Genomic DNA, 17837 nt, shown 5'->3' on the forward strand with positions numbered 1-17837 from the left:
CGATTTGCATGAAACCAGCATCAAACGAGATTACCTTCTCTTGTTGAAACGTTGTATTCACCGAGCTTGCGAGTGAAGACTCGCCAAAACGACGTGAGTTGATTGTTGTTTAGTCCGTAGCCCCCAAAAGTCGGGGGGGGGTCATGACATTATAGATATGTGGTTTGTGTCATAAGACCATTCATATGAAACCAGTTCCCCACACTCATACCAAGAACAAAAAAAGTAGTGGCGGCGAAGGTCTGCGCTCTATGAGTGTCTGTTCCAGTTTGTCTCTTTGTTTGTCTGTCTGTGTGCAGGATATCTCAAAAAGTTGTGGACGGATCCAGATGAAACTTGGTGGGCAGGTTGGGTGTGTGACGAGGACAAACGTATTCGATTTTGGTGAAGATCTGAATCCGGATCCGACTTTGAGAATATTTAAGTGATTCTTCACCTTTGAGAGAAGGGGCCAAAAATTATCTATATCATGTATCTCAAAAAGGTGCAGATGGATTCGTACACAACTTGGTAGACTTGTTGGGTGTGTGACAAGGACGAATTGTTTCGATTTTGGTGAAGATCCTCATCTGGATGTGGATACGAGAATTATTTATTTTTTTAAGTGATTCTTCATCATTGAGAGATAGGGCCCAAAATGATATGGTGCTGTCGCCTGATATTTCAAAAATGTATTGGGCCCGATATGTTGTCATGGATCAGACATTATGTGCGGAGGGATACACTCCACCGAGTGCCCTTCTAGTTTGATTCTGCTTTTTTTACAGAGCATTCGTGCTGTCGAAGCAATTTCTTGGCAAGAGTTATACTCGGTGGTATGCAATTGCCTACCCAGCATTGTTTGTGCATACTGTATCTTTTTAAGTTCTGAATGTTAAGCAAGGAAGCAGCATTACCATTTTTATCCCCCGCCACATGGCGGAAGGGGGATATTGTTTGTCACCCGGGTCGTCCGTCTGGCTGTCCGTCCGTCCGGGCATCAACATTTATAGCTGAGAGTGCGATAACTCATAAACTGTTCGCCATGTCGATTTGAAATTTGGGTCACACATGTACCACCTGAAAAGGAAGAACCCTATTGAATTTGGGTGTGGCCGGATCCAAGATGGCAGGCTGGGGCGGCCATTTTGAAAAAAATGTTTTTTGTAATAAATGGAAAACCGCTTATCTGATTTCAATTGTTTTTGGTTATTACGTTCCTCACCCCTGCGGAACTTTTTCGAGATGATGACCAAATGGTGTCTTGTTTCCAATTCACCTCCCTCATTATCTGGAATATGTATGACCTTTTTCATTCAATGGCGGGGGATTCCCCATCTCTGGTGGTATATTTAGTTTTTGGTATGACTCGGCCGGAGTTTGAACCACCAACATCCCAGACTCATAGCGGACGCTAACCATTACGCCACTGAAGCTATTTGGAATGCAGTGAAGCTGGTTGGAGTGCACCTCCATAAAGCGACCAAATATTCCACACAATGCACTTAGCATTTTATGCCACAAAATTACTCGGATTGTGATCATTTTCCTTGTTTAGGCATTCTTGCTTGGTTTCAATGGTGATAACCCGAGCTTTTGCTTTTACAATGCTGAGAAAACGGAACTCGGAATTGAAATTCTGAGTATCGCAGATTCAAATTGAGTTTCTGACTCGCTTCTCCCTCCACTTCGCTCTCTATAGGCATTGCAACAGGCTCACCTGACGATACCGAACAGGCAGTGCAGTTCTGGCTGCATTTCAAAAGCCCTCCAACTCACTCCATCTCCCAAAAGCAATGGTAAGTGCATGTAAATTGAAATGGGTGTAAATAGGCTTGTTCCATCTGCCTGCCTGCCTCGGCACATGTTTAGCGATTTTGGTAATGCAATGCCTTGCATCAAGCAATAGGCCTCCCGTCCTCTCCGCACCGCCTCCTCATTATTGCTCTCTCTCTCTCTTTCTTTGTGTGTGACCATTTCTTTGCATGGTCTTGCGTGATTGAGCCAACATATAGTTTCGTTGGTCGGTTGATTGATTTGAACTTTCTTTTTGTCCGACTGATGATCCTACGCTGAAGACTAATACTGTATCCACTTCATTTTCTCGGCACGAGCCTTTTGTTTTCATTCTCGCTCCTGGAAGGAAAATGTTCTTTGGAGAGTCTAATTTTGGTTTGACCACTTGCCTTTCCAAACATAATGTTTGTACTTGGCAATTTGTTTCTGGTTTTTGAGCACTCCTCGATCTCGATCTGCTTCACTTTGATAGGATTTTTTTTCTGTCATCACCTTTCAACCAGATGCTCTTCAGGGAACTCTACAGGTGTTCATCGTTTAAAAATGAAAATGGGGTGGGGCAGAGGGAATGCTAGTTTTGATAAATCAAACGGGGAGAGTGGGGACCACTGCCAAGGATATGAACGTACCCAACGAATGAAACAAAGTGGTATTCCACCATTCCCTCAACCTTGAGAAGGAACTTTGAGTTTTTCTTGCAAAGGAACGTTAACTTTTTCTTCGACTGTTCTTTTTACTACTTCTGTTTTGTTTGGAGTGAGTTTCACGTGATACTTTTCAGACAGTTGTATAACTTTATTCCTCCAGTGGAGTCAAAATCTTGCCAACAATTTCTGCTCGTTATCTGCCAATGATGGCAAAGACATTAAAGATAGCCTGTGTGCAGGATAGCACACAGCTATACATTTCACTCATCATTGTTTATGTCTGACAAATAGTGGGAGAGCTCACTTTTATACTCCCACGGTTGTACGTTTTATCCTAACTCCTGGAGTGCATATTCTGGAAGTTTGGGAATAAATAAAATCAAAACCACACATTGCATTATGTGATGGATTTGCTTACTTTCAGTCGGAAGATAAGAAGGTGAGACACTGGAGCAATTCTGTGTTTTGTTTTTTTACAACCAGCTTTCCTTCAGTCTGGTTTCTTCTGCTCTGTAAACTTTCCGACCCCTCTCACCTCCTCCGGGCCACACTAGTTTTCTCAGTAACCCCTGCTGATTAAATTTCCAAAATCCAGGCTCACTGCGCACATCCACTGTTTTGTTCCTCTTTTTTTTTTTTCTTTTTTTTTTTTTAGCTCACCTGGACTTTGGTCAGGTGAGCTTATGCGATCGAGCAATGTCTGTGGGTGAGTGAGTGAGGCAGTCAACACGTCGGTCATTATCAGTTGAACTCAACACATGATTTTCATGAAACTTGTCCACGAGCTTCATTCATATCTGATGCCTAACGAAGGTGTACCCAACGAATGAAACAAAGTGGTGTACCGCCATTCCCGCATCAAAATGTGTGCTCATTTACGGGTTGAAATCGGGCCTAAAATACTGAAAATTCCTGCCAAAACCTACAGGTGCCATTGCCTCAGCAGCACAGCCATGCCCTCAGGCAAAAACATGACCTGCAACCTGTAAAAACATGACCTGTAATCAGCATCAAGAGGGCTTCCATTCAACCAATCATATGACCAGATTCTGCGCACAAACAAAATTTCGATATTTTATGACATCATTGACTATTGCTCCTGATCCAGGTGTGCTTCAGGACCTGTGGTCCCATTTTTTAAGCAGTGAAGCCACTTCAATATTTGGCTGTGTCCATCCTTCCATCCATCCGTTAATAATAAAGAAGAACCTTCCCTAAAAAACATGTTTAATTCGAAGTGGTTCTCGAGGGTTCCAAAGGGAAATTCTAAAGGGTTCCAAAGATTAATTCTAATGGGTTCTGAAGGGTTCAAAAAGGGTAATTCTAATGGGTTCTAAAGGGTAATTCCAATGGTTTCGAAATGGTTCTAAAGGGTAATTCTAATGGATTCTAAAGGGTTCTAAAGGGTAATTCTAATGGTCTCTCAAAGGTAATTATAATGGGTTCTAAAGGGTAATTCTAATGGGTTCTAAAGGGTAATTCTAATGGGTAATTCAAAATGGTTCTCATGAATTCTAAAGGGTAATCCTAAAGGGTAATTCTAAAGGTAATTCTAAACGGTTCTAATGGGTAATTCAAAAGGGTTCTGATGAATTCTAAAAGGTAATCCTAAAGGGTAATTCTAAAGGTAATTCTAAACGGTTATAACGGATAATTCTAAATGGTTCTGAATGGTTCTAAAGGGTATTTCTAATGGGTTCTAAAGGGTAATTCTAATCGGTTCTAAAGGGTAATTCTAATGGGTAATTCAAAATGGTTCTCATGAATTCTAAAGGGTAATCCTAAAGGGTAATTCTAAAGGTAATTCTAAACGGTTCTAACGGGTAATTCTAAATGGTTCTGAATGGTTCTAAAGGGTATTTCTGATGGGTTCTAAAGGGTAATTCTAATGGGTTCTAAATCGTAATTCTAATGGTCTCTCAAAGGTAATTCTAATGGGTTATAATGGGTAATTCTAATGGTTAATTCAAAAGGGTTCTCATGAATTCTAAAGGGTAATTCTAAACGGTTCTAACAGGTAATTCTAAAGGTAATTATAAATTCTGAAGGGTTCTATAGGGTAATTCTAAAGGTAATTCTAAATGGTTCTGAAAGGTTCTAAAGGGTATTTGTAATGGGTTCTAAAGGGTAATTCCAATGGTCTCTCAAAGGTAATCCTAATGGTTAATTCAAAAGGGTTCTCATGAATTCTAAAGGGTAATTCGAAACGGTTCTAACGGGTAATTTTAAAGGTAATTCTAAATGGTTCTGAAGGGTTCTAACGGGTAATTCTAAATGATTCTGAATGGCTCTAAAGGGTATTTCTGATGGGTTCTAGAAGGGTAATTCTAATGGGTTCTAAAGGGTAATTCTAATGGGTTCTAAAGGGTAATTATAATGGGTTCTAAAGGGTAATTCTAATGGGTAATTCAAAATGGTTCTCATGAATTCTAAAGGTAATTCTAAATGGTTCTGAATGGTTCTAAAGGGTATTTCTGATGTGTTCTAAAGGGTAATTCTAATGCGTTCTAAAGGGTAATTCTAAGTGTCTCTCAAAGGTAATTCTAATGGTTAATTAAAAAGGGTTCTCATGAATTCTAAACGGTTCTAACGGGTAATTTTAAAGGTAATTCTAAATGGTTCTGAAGGGTTCTAAAGGGTAATTCTAAACGGTTCTAATGGGTAATTCTAAATGATTCTGAATGGTTCTAAAGGGTATTTGTGATGGGTTCTAAAGGGTAATTCTAATGGGTAATTCAAAATGGTTTTCATAAATTCTAAAGGGTAATTCTAAAGGTAATTCTAAACGGTTCTAACGGGTAATTCTAAATGGTTCTGAATGGTTCTAAAGGGTATATCTGATGGGTTCTAAAGGGTATTTCTGATGGGTTCTAAAGGGTATTTCTGATGGGTTCTAAAGGGTAATTCTAATGGGTTCTAAAGGGTAATTCTAATGGTCTCTCAAAGGTAATTCTGATGGTTAATTCAAAAGGGTTCTTGTGAATTCTAAAGGGTAATTCTAAACGGTTCTAACAGGTAATTCTAAGGGTAATTCTAAAGGTAATTCTAAATGGTTCTGAAGGGTTCTAAAGGGTAATTCCAATGGTCTCTCAAAGGTAATTCTAATGGGTTATAAAGGGTAATCCTAATGGTTAATTAAAAAGGATTCTCATGAATTCTAAAGGGTAATTCTAAACGGTTCTAATGGGTAATTCTAAATGGTTCTGAAGGGTTCTAAAGGGTAATTCCAATGGTCTCTCAAAGGTAATTCTAATGGGTTATAAAGGGTAATTTTAATGGTTAATTAAAAAGGGTTCTCATGAATTCTAAAGGGTAATTCTAAACGGTTCTAACGGGTAATTCTAAAGGTAATTCTAAATGGTTCTGAAGGGTAATTCTAATGGGTTCTAAAGGGTTATTCTGATGGGTTCTAAAGATTAATTCTAATGATTCCGAAAAGGTAATTCCAATGGTCTCTCAAAGGTAATTGCAATGAGTTCTAAAGGTTAATTCTAATGGATTCTAAAGGGTAATTCCAATGGTCTCTCAAAGGTAATTCTAATGGGTAGTTCTAAAGGGGTATAAAGGGTAATTCTCATGGGTAATTCTAAAGGGTTCTAATGGGTTTTAAAGGGTATTTCTGAAGGGTTATAAAGGGTAATTCTAAAGGGCATCTCATGAATTCTAAACGGTAATTCTAAACTGTTCTAAAGGGTTTAAAAGGATAATTCCAATGAATCCTGAAGGGTTCTAAAGGGTGATTCTAAAGGTTTCAAAACGATAATTATAGTGAATCCGAAAAGGTAATTCTGATGGTGATTCTGAAGGGTTCTAAAGGGTAATTCTAAAGCGTTCCAAAGGGTAATTCGAAAGGGTAATTCCAATGGTTTCTCAAGGGTAATTGTAAAGAGTTCGTATTGGTTTTAAAGGGTATTTCTGAAGGATTATAATGGTTAATTCTAAAGGGTAATCCTAAAGGGTAATTCTAAAGGTAATTCTAAACGGTTCTGAAGGGTAATTCTGGAGGGTTCTAAAGGGCAATGCTAAGGAGTTCTAAAGTGTTCTGAAGGATCATTGTAACGGGTACTAAAGGGTAGTTCTAATGGATCCTAAAGGTTACATCTCGTGTGTCCTAAAGGGTAGTTCTAATGAATCTTAAAGAGTAATTCTAAAGGGTTCAAAAGGATAATCCTAATGAATCCTAAAGGGTTCTAAAGGGCGATTCTAAACGTTTCAAAACGATAATTATAATGAATCCTAAAGGGTAATTCTGATGGTAATTCTAAAGGGTTCAAAAGCATAGTTCGAATGAATCCCAAAGAGTTCGAAATGGTTCAAAAGCGTAATTCTAAACGGTTTTAAAGGGTAATTCTAATGGGTTCTGAAGCATAATTCTGGAGGGTTCATAAGGGTAATGCTAAATGGTTCTAAAGGGTAATTCTGTAAGTCTGGTGTTTGCTTTGTGGTTTGGGTGGCTGGCTTGGGACCTAAGGGTCCTGAGTTGAAGCCTCTGTTGACTGTTGAATTAACACCATCTGGGGTTGATTCAGCCTGTCATCTTTCTGAGGTTGGTGAAATGAGTACCAGTGTACTTGGGTAATAACCATTCAGGTTAACCTGCATTGGAGCGGTGACCTGTGCAGGACTGTACTCCTTGCCAATGAAACTGCCCTGGCAGCTGTATGTGCCTTCACAGCATGAAAGGCATGGTATTATTATTACTAAAAGGTTCTGAAGGATAATTCCGAAGGGTTTTGCTTGGCATTTTTAATACGACATAGGAAAAGCCTAAAAACAAACTGCACCGCTTTCTTTTGATACAGGAGCAATTTTTTTTCTTCTCCTTGTGGGGAAGGGGTGGAGGGGACTACAATGATTGTTTGTGGAGCAGCTTGGACTTGAGCTGAGACTCACAGCAAACTCACAGCACCAAGTATTGTGAATTGTCGTTTGGAATCGATGCCGTTCAATTATACTGCTGTCATTCACTCCAGAGTTAGTGCAACTGCTATTTGGTGTATTCTTTAAATGGTTTTGAACTTGTCAGCACTATCGCAAATGTTGAATGTACCTTCTTGGAAGACATTTCCACAAACTGCGTCCGTCCGTGGGTGTGTGCGTGTACACATGCATGTGTATACCACAATCTCTGTATTGATTGTTTTGGGTCCACTGCTTGTGTTGTTTGTGTTTGCTGGAAAATCGTTTGTTGTGCATTCATTTATCTATCATTCACTTGAGTTAAGTAATTATCTGTAAATGAAAAACAAATATCTTTTGATTTTTTTTTTTTAATAAATCGTTTGAATTGCTTGATTTAAAACATAAAAACAAAATTTTATCCTTTGAAATGTGAAAATGAAAATTTGGAGCTAACATTAAATGTTTTGAGGTTCCATAAGCAAGTAAACAATTAAAACCTTGCACAATTGTGTGTACAAAGTTCAAAGCAATTATTTTGAAATAATTTAAACTGACAGCTTACCAAAGCCTATTCATCATAACAAAAGTCAATTTTTGATATCCCCCGAAGGAATTGTCGAGAGAGTAGTATTTCATTTGAAGCCGTGTCACTTGAGTTAGCAGAAGTTTTGAAATTTTCGACACATTGTGCTATCGTCATTGGAATCAGTGGCTTCCATGCCGCATCTTCCACCCGCTCGTTTATCCATTTTGCATTCCCATGCGCCATCAGAAATATTTTGTCTTTTCGCAGAAATATTAACAACTGCATGGGGGAAGGCAAAGGCAATAATGAAGATTTCTCTCAATCAAATTTTTTGTAAGATGATGAAAAAAAATTCATTCAGGCACTACCAGTTTCTAGGTTCAGAACATTCAGTACCAGGCATGTCTTGCTCTTTCTTACGCCTGACGTCTTGAGACAGGTAATCTTCGATATCGCTTGTACTTTCGATATTGCTTCGAAATTTCAGTTTCATGTCGGTAATTTCTGATTTTTCTCTGTGACATGTGGCAGGTCAATAAGAGCTCTACGCTCTTGTTGTTCTTGTTGTGGGTCGATTTTTGAAATGTGCACCCATTGTTCAGACAGCTACCGAAAAATCTGACCATATGTTGAATAAAAATTATTCGTAAAGTTTTATCAAGGCTGTACATGCCTCCCCCCCCAAAAAAATAGCATTACGTAACTTTTTAAGGCCAAAATCACATTTGCTCTACGGTGAGGATACGGCGGCCGTACGCCCTCTGAATTGACAGAAACGTATGGCGGCCGCAGAGTTTCTGCGGTGGCCTCAGGGTGGCCCTACGCCGTTTGGCTATATTTTACAGGCTGTAGGAGTCGCTGTGGAATTATAACACGGAGTTATAACTTTTTTCAATTCTACATTCGCCGTAGCAATTCGACAAGCTGTAACAAAAGAACTGGTAAAAAAAACAAAAAAAACCCACTCGTTACCGTCCGTCTGGCCGCACGTTCACCTTAAGGCCCCCCTGCGGTCCCTCTAAGGTCGCCTTGCGGGCACCTTGCGTCTGCCTTGAAAATTCTATGGCCGCCGCAAGAACGCCCTAAGGTCACCGTGCGACATCAAATCAAAGACCGTACGGCACCCCCACGTTTTCGGTCTCCACAATTTATAAATACGCCGTGCGGCTCTCTGAAAAATAAAAACATATGTGACTGCTGCATTGTGTGACCGTGGAAATACTGTGGCCTACCCTATAATTGCTCATGGCCGAAGACGTTGTAGACCCCACGGCCGCCGTGGCAAATGTGACTTAGGCCTAACTCCCCTATATTGGGGTTAAGCATCCGTGACCGTGTCACGAAATCAGCTCGTTCTGATGTAACTGTGGCAGAGGTTGACATGGATGAGAAGTGTCAATTTAATATTTCAATATGGTAATCCAGTAAATGTGTTTCTCAATCGCGCTTTCATCTTTTAAGAGTGCTTTAAATGTGCATTTCCCTCTCGCCCGTTACCAGATTTTTAAAGCCAATTCACTCTTGTGTAATGGCGAAGTCCTGTACCTCAAATGATCACATTCAGGGAGAGAGTCGACGAGAGGGGGACATGCACACACACGCACGCACACACACACACACACACACGCACGCACGCACGCACGCACACACACACACACACACACACAACAAAACTAAGGTAGCAAATATAAAGTAACCCCCCCCCCCCCCCCGTTCGGAATCACTTTTGATCTTATCTATCTAATCTTATTCATTCACAAGGGAATATTGGACAGACACAGCTCTATCTAACATTATTCATTCACATGGGAACATGGGACAGACATGGCTCTAATATTATTCATTTACATGGGAACACGGCCAGACATGGTCTTGAAGTGCTACTCCGGGTGGGAAAATCTGCCCCCACCATCCCGGCTGACCCGCAGCAGCACAACCTTGAAATGATAAAGCACCAGAAGTGAGAGAGGCCTTGAAATGATTGCCTTACCCCCAGTCCAGACCCTTCGATCAATGATGAGTAAGAAGGGTGGGGCATGGCATGTCATGTGTGATGTCGAGGCCGGACTCAACGGAGGCGGACATGACAGGCGGAAGCTAGGAGATGCCCAATTGCCGCTTGAGGGAAAGCTGTGTGCTTTGCTCTCTCTCCTGACACAGCCATATCAGAGCCATATCTTTTACTCTCCTCCCAAGCCCAGAGCATACAGGATGCAGCAGCCTGTTCAGCCAGAGCAGCCTGGACTGTGCTTTGTTCTTTTTATGCTGTTATGCTGGAGAGTACCTGGTATTTCTATCTTCTGATTACCTCTGTCTCTCTACCGTGGAATGATTTGGCCCGCCAAGGACATGTGTAGTTAATGATCTCTGTTTATTGTTGGTTTTGTGGGTGCGTATGCACAGTAGTTGGATTCTGGAAAAAATGTTTTTTTTGTTGTTTGATCACTGCATTGCTTCCTTGTATTTCCTCCCTCATAACCATTGCTTTTATAATTGAATATACCTGGTCACGGGGTGAATTTGAACTGTGGTAATCACCATTACAATTTGGGAATGTCTGTTGAGGATTAATTAGCCAGCTTATTATGGTCACAAATGAATGATTTGGCTGTGTGTCATCCTGCTGAGCCTATAATACGGGCGAAACCTGGATCGGCAGCTCTACTTTCATTTATTTGTGACGATAAAGGCATACATCTCAGTCTTCAAATACCTGAGTGACACATGGATGCCATACTGGTTTGGCGGTGATGTGTCCACACAATTTATTGGCATGATATCAGTATCATGTCACATCTAGGGTTGGTGTGTCCCTTTCGTGATATACGAGAGCCAGTCAATAAGTAACCAAAAAAATGCTGATATAAATTCGAGAATGTAATGTGTGTAGTTGTAGATGACATATTTTATATCTATGGGTAAGAGTCTTGTTTTGCCTGTTTTACATCTGGCAACATTGAGCGTATGACGTCAGTACAGCAGTTCCAAGATGGCGGCTCTCTTACAAGCAAGCACCACGGAGGAGCAAAGTTCTGTCATCCGTTTCTTGGGAAGTGAGGGTGTGAATCCAAGTGAAATCCATCGCAGAATGAAGATGCAATATGGTGACGCATGTTTATCGCTGCAGCAGGTCTACGACTGGGACAGGATGTTTAAAAGTGGAGCGTCCAGTGTGGCAGATGCTGCTCGCTTGGGTCAGCCTCACACAACCAACACACCAGAAATGGTTGCAGGAGTTGAGCGCGTTCTTGGGGAAACCGTCACACGTCACAGAAAATCAATGATGACCACATTCAGGTCAGGTCAGGTCAGGTATGGGAGCATGTGCCAGAACAGCACGTCGCTGCGTCCACTTTTCGCCGGTACTCCAGGGGCCTCCATCTGGCCATCCCCCAGGCAGATGCCAGGCCCATCCCCATCTCCTTGAGATGATGGTCAACCTGTTGCAACCATGAGGCACGTGGTCGACCCACTGGCCTCCTCCACTCATGAGACTCCCTCGCTGAGAGAATCAGGTGAGCAGGATCAGAGTCAGGAAAACGAGCCACATGTCCATACAGCTGCAACTGATGCTCACGGACTATGCAGGTAACAAATCTCATCCGAGTCTCTCTCAGCAACCACTCGTTGGACACAAAATCCGACCAGCGATAGCCAAGGATTCTCCGAAGAGACCTGGTACCAAAGGAATTAAGTCTCCGTCTCAGATCCTTGGTCAGAGTCCAAGTCTCGCACCCATAGAGCAAGACTGCAAGTACCAAGGACCTGAAGACTCGGACTTTCGTCCTCCCGCACAGGTACCAGCAGCGCCACACCCTATGATCCAGTGAATCCATGACTCCCCAGGCCCGACCCAGACGTCTATTGACCTCTGACTCGCAGCCAGCAGAGACATGAATATCACTGCCAAGGTAAGTGAATCTCTCCACGACCTCAACATCCTCACCACAAACAGACACAGACAGGACAGCAGCATCCAAGATGTCACCGAAAGCCTGGATCTTAGTTTTGACCCAAGAAACCCGTAATCCCAACGGCTCCGACTCCTCATTCAGCAACTCGAGGGCCCCCAAGAGGATGTCTAAAGTCTCCGCAAAGATGACTGCATCATCTGCAAAGTCAAGGTCCGAGATCTTGACATTCCCAAATGACGCACCGCAACTTGATCTCTCCGACATCCTCCCTAGAATCCAGTCCATACAAGTGCTGAAAAGTGTGGGGGCAAGTACACATCCCTGACGAACTCCAGTAACAACTGGAAATAAGTCAGAGATGGTACCACCACACTTCACAGCACTCTCAGTACCAGAGTAGAGTTCAGACATCAGATCGATCAGTTTTGGTGGCACCCCACGAAGACCAAGAATCCTCCAGAGGACATCCCGATTCACTGAATCGAACGCTTTACAGAAATCAACATAGGCTGCAAGCAGCCCCTGCCGAAACTCTCGTCTGCGTTCGGTGAGGACACGAAGTGCAAGGATACGGTCAATCGTTGACCTCTTTGGTGTAAAGCCTGACTGCTCTGGACGCTGGTGCTCAAGCAGATGGTGGCGAACCATATCGAGAATTATCCGAGCAAAGACCTTGCCCGGCACTGAGAGCAGCGTCACCCCTCGGTAGTTGTTGCAGTCTTGGCGATCACCCTTCCCTTTCCAGAGAGGGACAACAAGGCCCCTCTTCCAGTCAGTTGGGATGATGCCTGTGTTCCAGGCAGAGCACAAAACTGCATGCAACGACACGAGTGCAGCATTTCCACCAGCCTTGAGAAGTTCGGCATGGATGCCACAGATCCCTGGAGCTTTGCCCCGTTTCAACTGGTTCACCGCAGCCCTTGTTTCCACAAGCGTAGGTGGACCACAGTTGATTCGAGGGTCAGCAACAGGGATTGTAACACCCTTGACGTCCAACTCGACAGTTGGGGGATCAGCCTGGTACAACCGCTCAAAGTAACCAGCCCAGCGGGCCTTCACTTCAGACTCCTCTGTCAAGAGCCTACCACTCTCTGCTCGAACTGTAGTGCTCCGAGGGATGGGCTTGGATGAACGTAATGCGCGAATTCCCCTGTAAGTGGGATGAGAATCACCTGTATGAGAATCACCGATGACCACATTCATCGTTTAGATATCAAACGCACCTCCTGACTGTTATGGTGAGCATCGCCGCAGATGTCTCACATGGTAAAACTGCATAATCTGCAAAGAACAACCGTCCATCTGCACCCAGACGATTCTTCCCGCAAATGCAAACCATTCAACCAGAATCCACGTGATGTGATCGGCGGGTAAATCGAAACATGTGGAGTGTGACCAGCACTCCCCCGGTCTCCAATGGACATAGTCCAACAGAAAAGCATCACCTCCAGATTTATATCAACTCGCTGTGTTTAGAGCATAAAAGTGGATTGTCCATTTTGGCTTTGGATGGAACCTTGTTTTGTTGCAGCAGCATTTTGCTGTCCTAGTTACTTCGCTAAAGTGTGGTGGCATCAAATACAGATTCAGTCGAAGGCTTCTTATTCATGTTGAAGGACAATGTCTGGGATATTGTGAGCTGTATGCCTTGTTCTGCATTGTTACGCTCCATAAAGCATCCTGTCACAACATGACTTGCATGAGGAAACATATCACCAAAATATAACTATCCTTCCACTTGTCTGTCCATCTGCCTGTCTGATATGTATATATATATATATATATATATATATATATATATATATATATATATATATATATATATATATATATATATATATATATATATATATATATATATATATATATATATATATATATATATATATACACATACATGTAATACCTTCACAATCACATTCATACTTAGACACTTCTTTTGTGTTGACGGTTTCACCGATTAATGCTTTGTCAAAACTACCATCAGTGTTGCATGTACATTTTGTTTTGTGGTCGAATGTGTTCCATCATTTATACATCAGCCATCGTTAAAAAGGGTTCATAAAATTTGCCAGCCCATTGGCCTTTCACTACTTGTACAAGCTTAATGCTGAATTCATGCTGTGCAACATAGATATCACTTGTCTTCTCATTCATTAAGCCCAAAGCCTCACTCGTGTTAGAAGAGCGTAACGACAATCCTCGGCCCAACACGATTATATTAGCTTATTGTTTGCTGATTCATGCTAATGCGAGTGCATTTGACAAGGACCCACAATGCTCGAATTGAACATGCAGGGATTTTGGGCCACCACGGTGCAGAGCCGTACAGAAGTTGTTGCTCCTCACAACTCTCATGACAACTCAACTCGAACAGGGTGTGCTGTTACTTATAACTCGGTGTCTCCTGTTACAACTCGACAAACGATGCATCTCTGAAAGCGTGGCATTTATACAAAAATTTAATGGTTCATAAATAATAATAACAATAATAATAAGATTTACCTGTTAATATTCGCAACTGAACGCCTGGCTCATGATGCAGGGGTTTGGGTTTCAAGTCTCACGTAACATATGTGTGCTCATTGTCTCGCTCATGTCCTTGTGATTCTTGTAAAATCCTCCCTCTTCTTGGAAGACAGCCAACATTACTTCCATACACAAGAATGGCGGAAGAACAGATCCAATCAACCAAGCTTATTTCCAGTTTTAGGCAAACTCATAGAATCCATGATTGTGGCAGCCATCGTGTCTGTCTGTCCTCTTCTTGAATGCCATGATCTTTCTGATCATAATTTTAGATTCCATCTTGATCACTGAACTTTCGATATGCTGCCACTTCTCTTTCACCAAGGATGGAGACCTTGAATCTTAAAGAGGAATCCGTCTCCATATCACGGTTGGTCCCATGCTCTTCTTACCAAACATAAGGCTTGTGGTATCAAAGGCCAATGTAATTACTGGCTCGCAGACTTCATCCACATGCTACATATATGTATCTCTCAAAAATATCCTTTCCATTCTTCTGCTAGTGTTGGCTGGAGTACTCCAAGGTAGCATCATGGGCCTACTTTTTTGTTCTTATGCATCCTCCATCTCTCACTACATGCGACACACACACACACACACACACACACACACACACACACACACACACACACACACACACACACACACGTTTAATTAATTGTACAGTATCGGATGTTCCTCAAATGTAATACAATTTAAAGGATTTCTACAAATGATGTTAATTTCACAACATCCGATATTAAACTTCTTTTAAATTGGAAACCTCAAAATTATTGATATTGATTTGTAATTCTAAAAAATAAACTGAAGTGTGAGTTTGATTTTCCTTTTTAATTCGAGTTATTTTGGATATATCTCATCATGAAGTGGATCAAATACAAACCCATCATTAATTGCCAGTCAATACTGGGTGTGCTGGCGTGCGCCTGTAATCCAGCTACTTGGAAGCTTGGGTTGGAGGGTCGCTTGAGGACGGGGGCTCTGCGCTGTCCGTGCTATGAGAGGGTGTTGGGCAGCTCGGAATCATGGCGAAACCAAATCCTTATCCCTGTGTCATAAGAGGCGACCAGGGTTGCGTCAGGAAGGGCATCCGGCGTAAAACCTGTGCCAAATCAGTATGCGGATCATAACGGATGGTCCGCTGTGGCGACCCCTAACGGGAGCAGCCGAAAGAAGAACAACATTAATTGCAAGTAAATGGTCAATTAATCTCAAGATGTTTTCAGACTCTGCACAGTTGATAGTTCATTGCTGCACGTGTTTTGGACCCAGTCAGACTCATACAGGTTCAGGAACAAACTTGCAAAGAAAGGGGTCAGATCTGAACCCATGGGTATCCCCACTGTCTGTCAGAGTATTTTTTGCCAAACGTAGAGAAACTGTTGTTCAAGAGAAATCGAACACTTTCTTGAAGTTTATTTTTTGAAAAACTACATGAATATTGATTTTCCTTCACAGACCAGTTTGCACTTTTTTGATAGACTTTGATTTGCACTTTATTACCTCCTGCAATGCTCTATCTACTGCTGTGTCCATTGTGGTTACGAGCTTGTCATTTGGAATGTTTGTGAAGAATGTGAAAAATTCACAAGGTGAGATATTTAGCCTAACACTTACCAAGAGGTCTCACAGTTCATCTCCTGAAACTCAACCACATGTGGATACAGCAGTCAACAACAGCAACTTTCATGGCCACACACATACATGCACACATGAACACATATAAAATGTGTGTATGTATATGTATATGTGTATATATATATATATATATATATATATATATATATATATATATATATATATATATATATATATATATATATATATATATATATATATATATATATATATATATATATATATATATATGTGTGTGTACCAAAAGAAGGCTGTGTGTGTGTGTGTGTGTGTGTGTGTGTGTGTGTGTGTGTGTGTGTGTGTGTGTGTGTGTGTGTGTGTATGTGTGTGTGTGTGTGACAAAGAGATGTCCAAATGACTATGTGTGAAATTCCTGCCTTCTATGTCACCCGGAAGGTATCTAACATTAATATGAGTCAGTCAGTGAGTTGTTTGGATGATATATATATATATATATGTATGTATGTATGTATATATGTATGTATAGCCAGTATGGGCATCACAGTAAACTGATACGGTCCCTTACCTGTGGAAAATGCCGTTTTCTCCTTCTCTGGCTTATCCATCTCCACCTGCCAATCCAAATCTTGAGATTTCAGATTTCAAAATCTTGAGATTGAGATTTCAAAATCTTGAGATTTCAAATCTTGAGATTGAGCCAATCCAAATCTTGAGAAATCCACTCTTGAGATCCAAAGTTGAGAACCAATTTGAGCCCACAATGGCATCGAGGGTATCGTCAATTCTCGGAAAGGGACAGGAATCTTTGAGTCTCATGTTGTGAAGCTGGTGAGAGTCCATGCAAAAATGCGTGGTCCCATCCTTCTTCTTAACTAACACAACCAGTGACATTCAAGGACTTCCCGAGGACTCAATGACACCTGCTTCAAGCATCTTTCCACCTGCTCATCAGCTAATGCAGAATTATTTTGATGGAGCAAGAGGGGAGTCTGACGACTCCCCTCTTACTCCAGGGAAGCCATCGGGTGGGCTGAAGAAAATAGCCGAGCCGCACCGGTGTGGATCTGATGTTTCACCAGGCCCGGATGTCCAATGTCCTCGGAAGACAAAGAGATGTCCAAATGACAATTAATTTGCGTAAGGCATCCAACTGGGCTACCTCGAAATCTATGCTACACTGATTTACCATCTCACAAATCGGATCGGGCCAATTTCTGCGAGTTTCTGGAGATTCCCTTTGGAGTTGGACTGGCTGGATGTTTTGTCTCTCACCTCCGCAATGTTTACAGCTGGGGTGCAGCCAGCAACCTTCATGCTGCAACTTCTCATATGTGGTTCTGCACTAAGTTTAATTATTCTTACCGTGACAATGGGACTCTTGGTGCTCACAAGGGCACTGCCCATGACCAAATCTTGGATGGCTAATCCCGTGAGTGAGGCTCGACCAGGCCACAGGGTACCTGCCAGATCAGGTGAGCCCACCATTGCACCGGGCCTATTACCTCGATGTCTTGGGGGGGGGGAGGATGGTCACGGGATAGGGAGCCTCCAGCTCTGCTCTCTCATCCATGCTCACGCCCCCTAATGGCAGCTCTTCAAAACCCACCTGGAGAATGCCCCGGCCCAGGTTGATCACCCACCCGCCGGCAGTCAACAACTCCAACCCTATTTGACATGGGTCGCACATCTCAGCCACTCATACCTCTATTCTCCATTTAAACTGCCCCAACTTGAGGGTTACAAAACCATATCATATGATGGGGGCTCTTGCCCCAGAAGCCAACTGCAAACTATAGTTTTGAAAATGTTTGATCTGATCCCAACTGTTTGCACTCAAATTCAGGATCACAGGGCTGATGATTGTGGTGTTTGCTCCTTTGTTCACAATGGCATGTACCCCCATGCACACAATTTTGTTGAGGCGAGAGCTCGGTTCCATCAACC

The 17837-nt window shown here is 42.1% G+C and overlaps 1 protein-coding gene across 7 annotated transcripts in view; it reads left to right on the top strand.

Annotated features, from left to right (window-relative positions):
- The window catches only part of DISP3 (dispatched RND transporter family member 3), a 529314-nt gene that overhangs the window by 18779 nt on the left and 492698 nt on the right, over positions 1–17837 (top strand). For 3 of the 7 annotated variants that reach the window (XM_085899158.1, XM_085899165.1, XM_085899159.1), the window contains exon 3: positions 1682–1778. The exons of the other annotated variants lie outside the window; for them this stretch is intronic. The gene's annotated coding sequence lies outside the window, so the exon portion shown is untranslated. The remainder of the gene's footprint in view (positions 1–1681; positions 1779–17837) is intronic. 7 annotated transcript variants of the gene reach the window in all.

Source organism: Eptatretus burgeri, chromosome 10, assembly GCF_056783735.1.
Source record: "Eptatretus burgeri isolate ZD-2024b chromosome 10, Ebu_testis_v1, whole genome shotgun sequence".
NCBI lineage: Eukaryota > Metazoa > Chordata > Myxini > Myxiniformes > Myxinidae > Eptatretus > Eptatretus burgeri.